Source organism: Ictidomys tridecemlineatus, chromosome 5, assembly GCF_052094955.1.
Source record: "Ictidomys tridecemlineatus isolate mIctTri1 chromosome 5, mIctTri1.hap1, whole genome shotgun sequence".
NCBI classification, from domain to species: Eukaryota; Metazoa; Chordata; class Mammalia; order Rodentia; family Sciuridae; genus Ictidomys; species Ictidomys tridecemlineatus.
In genome coordinates, this window is record NC_135481.1 from 83,732,828 (window position 1) to 83,740,871 (window position 8,044).

Here is an 8,044-nt window from a genome sequence, read left to right on the forward strand (position 1 = left end):
CTGGTTAAGAAGTTGTCTACATTTTGCTCATGTCCTGAAACTTTCTGTGGGGCTGAATTTAAAGGTGATGAGCTTCTTAATCTGGTGGAAGAAATTTCTAGTCAGTATAGTATTCAGGTAATGGCATGGGTATTTCTGGTGGCCTTCAGCAAAGTTTATTGTGATATTCAGGAGCAGAAAGCAGGGAAAAGACTTTTGTAAAACTTGGACTTGAAAGGTGGGAGTTAAGGAAGTTGCAGTTTTTAAAGACATTACTACTACTAAAGAAATGCTGAAGACTGCCCAGAGACAATAAGAAATATGGCTTGAGAGCATCTCAGGAATTGGCAAGACCCACACCTATATTAGGCTCAAGTGAGTAAAAGTAAAAATTCTTTGAGCAGAGACTAGTGGGATACCCTGCTTGTACAGGGCATGATGCAGTTTTGCCTTGGGTCCCAGAGGAGACTTTGGACTTGAACTTTTGGACAATGCTTGAACTATTGAGACCATGTGAACTCACGGAAATTGAATAAATGTATTTTGCATTGTGAGATGAACATGAGTTTGGGGGGGGCGGGGGTGGAATGTTATTGGTTTAGATATTAGGTATTCCCCAAAATATCACATGTAAGACAATGCAGGAACATTCAGAGACAAAATGATTGAGTTATAAAAGCCTTAATTAATCTGAATTAATTAAGTGAATTAATCTCCTGATGGGGATTAACTGAGTGTAACTGAAGGCAGGTAGGGTGTGTCTGGAGGAGGTAGACATTGGGGAAGTGCCTTTGGGGTATGTATTTTGTACTGGTAAATGGAGTCTCTCTCTTTCTCTCTCTCTCTCTTTCCCCTGATCTTAATGTGAGCCACTTACCTCTACCACACTCTTCTGTCATGATGTTCTGCCTCACCTCAAACCCCATGGAGCTGGCTGTCTATGGACTGAGACTCTGAAATTGTGAGCCCTCAATGAAATTTTCCTCCTCTAAAATTATTTTTGTCAGGTCAGTCACAGCAGTGCAAAATCTGACTAAAACAATAGACAATGATTTCCTAAATAGGACTCCTATAGCTCAGGAAATAATAACGAGAATCAATAAATGGAAAGACATCAAATTAAAAAGCTTCTACATAGCAAAGGGAACAAAAGTGTCAAGAGAAACCTTATAAAAATGAGAGAAAACTTTTTTAGCTACTCTTCTAACAGAGGTTTAATATCCAGAGTATATAAAGAATGCAAGAAACTCAGCATAATAGTCCATTTAATAAATGGGCAGATGAAATGAACAGACTTTATCAAACGAAGCTTTACAAATGACCAATAATTATATTAAAAATGATCAACATCTTTAGCCATCAGGAAAATATAAGTCAAAATCACACTGAGATTCCATCTCCAATCAGAATGACAATCATGAATAGCACAAATAAAATAAACGCTGATGGGAATGTGAAGAAAAAGGAACCCCTCTATACTCTTTGGTGGGAATGTAAATTAATACTGGCACTACAGAAATCAGTATGGAGGTTCCTCAAAAAACCTAAAATGGAACTGCTATATGATACAGCTATACCACTTCTCTGTATTTACCCCAAAGCATTAAAGTCAGAATACTCTAGTGATACATGTATGCTTACATATATCACAGCTTAGTTCACAATAGCTCAGTTATGGAATCATCCTAGGTGCCCATAAAGAGATGAGTGAAATATATATATATATATATATATATATATATATATATATATATATATGTGTGTGTGTGTGTGTGTGTGTGTGTGTGTGTATGTGTGTGTGTGCGTATTAAAATGTAAGATATACACACATATATGGATAAAATATGATCTATTTCAGCCATAAAGAAAAATAATATTATGTTATTTGCAGGAAAATGGATGAGCCTGGAAAGCATTATGTTAAGTGAAATAAGCCAGATTCAGAGAGACAAACATTACATGTTTTGTTTCATACGTGGGAGCTGAAGAAGGAAAAAAAAAAGGGCATCATGAATATAAAACAGAAATCATTAGTGTAGAGAAAGTGTAGTGTAGAGAGGGACAGGAAGGGGAGGTAATGGGGAGTGAATCTGATCAAACAATGTTAAAAGCATGTATAAATATGTCACAATGAAATCTGCCATCCTGTATAATTAATATATACCAATAAAAAGAATAGAATTATCTATAAGTTTCATTTTTATATTGATTATTGCTACTATGTAGAAGTAAAATAGTGATTCTTGTATATTTGTTTTGTATCCTGTGACCTTGTTAGGTTTATTTATTAGTTCTAGTAACTTTTTAAAGGTTTCTTAGGATCCTGTCAACTGTTAATGAAGACAGTTTTACTTATTTCTTTCCAATTTGTATTCTTTAATTGCTTCTTATTCAATAAGAATAGTGAGAGTGGATATCTCAGCTACTTCCTAATCTTGGGGAAAGGGTGTTTTGTCTTTTACCATTAAGTATGATATTAGTTACAGGTTTCTTACAGGTGTGCTTTGTCAAGATAAGGAAATTCTATTCCATTTTTTGAGTGTTTTATCTTGAGACATCATGATGAGGAGTTTGGTTTTTATTTATTTTTTTCTCTTTATTTTTAAATTTTTTCTAATTAGTTATACATGACAGATAAGTGAATAAAATATGATATATGTATTAAAATGTAAGATATATATATACACACACACATATGTATTATATACACACACACACACACACACACACACACACACACACATGGATAAAATGTGATACATTCAACTCACTGTACACAAATGAAGAACAACTTCTCATTTCTGGCTATACAAGATGCAGAGTCACACTGTTTGTGCAATCATACATGTACATAGGGTAATAATGTCCATCTCATTCTACCATTCTTCCCTCCCCTCACTCCCCTCTGCCCAATCCAAATTCCTTCATTCTTCCCTAAACACCTCCACATAATGGATCAGCATCTGCTTATCAGAGAAAACATTTGGCCTTTGATTTTTGAGATTTACTTATTTTGCTTAGCATAATATTCTCCAACTCCATCCATTTACCTGCAAATGCCATAATTTCATTCTTCTTTAAGGCCGAGTAATATCCCATTGTGTATACATACCACAGTTTCTTTATCCATTCATCTACTGAAGGGAATCTAGGTTGGTTCCAAAGTTTAACTATGGTTAATTGAGCAGCTATAAATATTGATGTTGTTTTGTCACTGTAGTATGCTAATTTTAAGTTCTTTGGGTATAAATCAAGGCGTGGGATAGCTGGGTCAAATGATGGTTCTTTGATGATAATAAAGGGCCACATGTTTTATAAAGGAAGTGGCATGATCAGAGTTATTCATTAGGAAAGTAATCCTTAGTGGGGCATGGAAATGAAAGAGACTGGAGACAGGAAAGCCAATCCAAATTAATCTGCAACAGTAAACTCTGATAATGCGGGTTCTTAAATTTTAGTGCACACGAGAATCATGTGGAGATCTTGTTAAGAATCGCTTTGCTGGCTTCATCCCAAGAATTTTATATGCAAAGAGTCAGAGGTAGAGCCTGAGAATTTGTATTTCTAACAAGTTCACAGGAATTCTGTCTGTAAACTTTGATGACCACAGGTCCATACAAATGAAGGAACTCTTGACCTAGAATGGTGGAAAGAGTATGAAAAGATATCAGAGTTTAAGAATTCATATCTTAGTAATTTGTGACTTAAGGGAAATATATCTAGGAGTTCATAATGACAAAATTCAGATTTGTGTGATTTGGTGGTCCTGTTGAAAGATCTAGTTGTAGAAGGCTATTTGGAGGGGTAAGTTGATGATGCTTTTTTGTCGTGACCCCTTGCCAGCAAGGAGGACACGACACAGGATTCTTCTTTCAGCAGTTTATTCAGGCCTTTAATTATGTGTCTCTGGAAGCTTCTTTTATTACTACTACTACTTCTACTTCTACCACTACCACTTCACCCGAGCGCCCCAGCCTTGATAAAGCACATCAAGCCCCAATGCACAACTGCCACGTGGATCTTTCTCATAGGGTGTTTTACAGCTACGTGCCAACTCTCCCAAAACAAGGAGTTGTTTATCACAGGCCACGGCGCTTATCAGCGCCATCTTGTAATGGCGGCCACAGTTCACAGAAACGGCTCACCACAGTTCCCCCTTTTTGTTTTACTAAGACAATACAGGCGAGAGTAGAGGTCCTATCCCACTGTGCAGAAGTGGCTGCATAGTATGGCTCAGCCCTAGGGGGGCCCTTCCCTGGATCTGACTCCATATCAGCCGACGCCTTTTTTCGTGGGGCGGGGCGTGGACGCGTCAAACCCGCATGCAATAGGACATGCTCTCCTTGAGGTCCCAGTCCACTGCGGGATCACTCAAGTGCAGTGCCTTGCCTCGCATCCTGTATCCTGACGATGGTGAACAAAAGGGGGTAGCTGGGACTACCTCTGTAGGACAACCACAATTAAGTTGGCGACACCCTGAGAGAAAGGCATGGGCTTTAAAGCCATAGCTAAAAACCAGTGTGGAAACCCTTCTGCGTGCAATGGCAACAAGACCTGCCGAGTGCAAGGGCTTTCCAGCACTAGAAGAAAGACAAAAGAAGGACATGTCGAACCCAGTACAATGTTAGAATAACTTGGGGTGCAACGACCATGTCAAAGGCACTAGTGTGGAAACCCATCTGTGTGCAATGGCAGCAAGGCCTGCAGAGTGCAAGGGCTTTCCAACACTAAGAGAATAACGAGGAAAGACATGTCAATCCCAGTGCAATGTTATAATAACTTGGGGTGCAATGACCATGTCAAAGATTTACTGCTTAAGCTGCGCAAGCCAGACCTGAGGCGAGATACCATTTTCTAAAGCAGCAAGAGCTTGGACGAGCATTGCCTTGTCCCGAGCATTGCGGGCCTTGAGACGACAGAGAAGCCACAAACAAAGAATCACACCAAAGCAACACATAGTACCAAAAATGCCTACTCCCACCCACTCTAAAAAAGGAAAAAGCAGAAGATATCCAATTAGTGAATTGACCCAAAGTCACAGGATCAACACGGGTGTTATTCAAGACAGCTATCTGAGTCAGTTGAGGCTGGATCATGTGTTCCGCCGTGGACCAATTCCCGGCCAAATAGTCACCAATGATGCGGGAAGCATTCCTGGAATCATTAAATCTAACAGAGGTTATACACAAATGTGCACGTTGGTCAATGCAACCCAAAGGTACCAGGTCAGACAATTCTTTTACCTGAGCTTGAAGTATATCTATTTTGGTTAGCAGCCAAAATCCCTGACAAAATATGTTGATTAATTTTGTTTTGAGACTCGAGTATGGTGGAGGTTTGTTGAACAACTTCATTAACAGTGACAGCAGTTTGCACCTGGCTGGCCATGGCTACTCCGGCCATAACTGCTGCAGCAGCAGCAAGGCCTGCATTAGTTAATGGCCCACCTATCTCTCTACAGACTTTCATCCAAGCCTCTATGCCTTTGTTTTTATAAGGAGTAATAGCTGCCTTACATTCTTTAGTACACTGTTCAAAGACCAATTGTTTAATCAAGGGCATGGCTCTATCGGGATCGCCAAAGATTTTTCCTGCAGCATCCACCATCCTAGCAACAAAGTCTGAGATCTGTATTGACTGTTCTCCAAACTTGAGAATGAAAAGTCCTCCCACGTACGGGGGCAGAGCAATGGGTGGATCTATGGGTGGAACATCAGGTATAGAGCCCTCCTCTAGGTTCTCAACTTCCTCCCCAGAACTTGATTTATTACCCTTCTCACAGCAGGCTTTTACATCTGTTGTTTCCCGTTTTTTCTTTTTTATCTTAGTCTTACGTAATTGTTGTAACAACTTGTCCAATTCCTCAGAACTGTCCGAGCTACTTGTGTCCTTGGGAGTTTTTAACTCAGTCAAGTCCGGATAGAGCCTTCTCCTCTGTTTAACTTCAGACTCCCTTGTCTGTTCACCACTCTTACTCCTAATACTTTCTGCTACCTCGCTATGTGACCCCTCCGATTTTTCTTCATGCAATTGCTCAAGAACGGCCTGACCCTCGCTCACAGCTTTCTGGCATTTACCATCCATTATACACCCCCTCACTAATTTCCAAAGCGGAATGGTACCGCCCTTTAAAGTTCCTTGTTTGTAAGCGAAATCCAGATCTTTCCCTAATTTGTCCCAACTGAGAATCGTGAGACTCCCTGAAAAAGCAAACCAAGGAGCTACAGAGTCAGTCTCTTCTAAAAACCTCTGTAATGTGCTCTGCTTCACTTTAAGTCCCTTGGAACGCAGTAACCCGTCCAAGGCCAGCAAAATTGGGCTTGAGGAAGTAGCACCCATACTGCTCCAAGCGGTATAAAGAAAGTGAAAATATAAAACCCCGCTCTTTCCTTATTTACAGAGGAGCGTCTTATTTTATTATTTTTCCCCGCTCTCTCTTTATCTACAGAGGAGCGTCTTATTTATTATTTCCCCCCCCCTCTTTAATTACCGAGGAGCGCCCCGCTTTCATATGCGGATTCCCACTTTACCTGGGAACTTACCAGTGCACCACTCTGACTGCTGAAAGTTCTGGATCCTGGGTCTGAGGAGGTGTTCCCCGTCCGGGCCACCAACTGCCGCGACCCCTCGCCAGCAAGGAGGACACGACACAGGATTCTTCTTTCAGCAGTTTATTCAGGCCTTTACTTATGTGTCTCTGGAAGCTTCTCTTACTACTACTGCTACTGCTACTGCTACTGCTACTGCTACTACTCCTACTGCTACTACTTCTACTTCTACTTCTACTTCTATCACTACCACTTCACCCGAGCACCCCAGCCTTGATAAAGCACATCAAGCCCCAATGCACAACTGCCACGTGGATCTTTCTCATAGGGTGTTTTACAGCTACGTGCCAACTCTCCCAAAACAAGGAGTTGTTTATCACAGGCCACGGCGCTTATCAGCGCCATCTTGTAATGGCGGCCACAGTTCACAGAAACGGCTCACCACAGTTCCCCCTTTTTGTTTTACCACACTTTTTTTTTTAAAGATAGAACTGATTTGAGATGTTAGAAAGATACTTAGGGAGGGATTCTTGTTATGCATTTGAAAATGTGGTTTCCCCCCCCATTTTTTATTTGGTGCCTTGTAGTTTATAATAGTGAAATTCTTTGCTACATATTTCTACATATACACAATATAATTTGGTCAATATCATTTTCCAAATTGTCAATATGTTTCCCCTTTCCTTTTCCTCCTCCCTCCCACTAGTCCTCTACCCTTACTCTTCAATTTTCATAAGATTTCCCCCCACCTTTCTTTTCCCTTTTCTTTTCTAGCTTCCATATATGAGAAGAAACATATGACCCTTGACTTTCTAAGTTTGGCTTATTTTGCTTAATATAATATTCCTAAGTTCTATCCATTTTTCCTTCAAATAACATAATTTTATTCTTTATGACTTAATAAAACTCTACTGGGTATATATACACCATTTTTTAAAATTCATTCACCCACTGATGGACACAGACTGGTTCCATAGTTTGCCTATTGTGAAATGTGTGCTATGAACATGGGTATACATGTATAATGACTTTAATTCTTGAAGATAAATACCAAGAGGGTTTAGCTGGGTCATATGGCATTCCATTCATAGTCTTTTGAGAAAAACTTCATACTGATTTTCATAGTGGCTGTGTTACTTTACAATTTCAACAGTGTAAAAGTATTCATTTTCCTCTCCATCCTCTCCAGCATTTGTTGTTTGATGACTGCTATTCTAACTGGAGTAAGATGAAATTCTGGTGTAGTTTTGATTTAGTTCCCTAATTACTAATGATGTTGATTCATTTTTATTTCTTCTTTTGAGAACTGTTTGGTTAATTTATTGATTTATTAATTGGGTTATTTGTGGGCTTTTTTGGTGTTTTGGATTACTTTATATATTCTTTATATTAATCCTCTGTCAGAAGGGTGGCTAGCAAAAATTTTTATCCTATTCAGTATGCTCTCTCTTTACATTCTTAGTAGTTTCATTTGCTGTGCAGAAGTTTTTAAAAAACTTATTAACTCCTAGCACTAT

The 8,044-nt window shown here is 39.4% G+C and overlaps 1 long non-coding RNA gene across 1 annotated transcript; it reads right to left on the minus strand.

Annotated features, from left to right (window-relative positions):
• Positions 1-1,227: 1,227 nt before the first annotated feature.
• LOC144377851 (uncharacterized) lies at positions 1,228-6,984 on the minus strand. Its single transcript, XR_013439046.1, has 2 exons — positions 6,522-6,984; positions 1,228-3,616 (listed from the first exon to the last, which is right to left on the minus strand). It is a non-coding gene; the product is annotated as an uncharacterized LOC144377851 (long non-coding RNA).
• Positions 6,985-8,044: the final 1,060 nt, after the last annotated feature.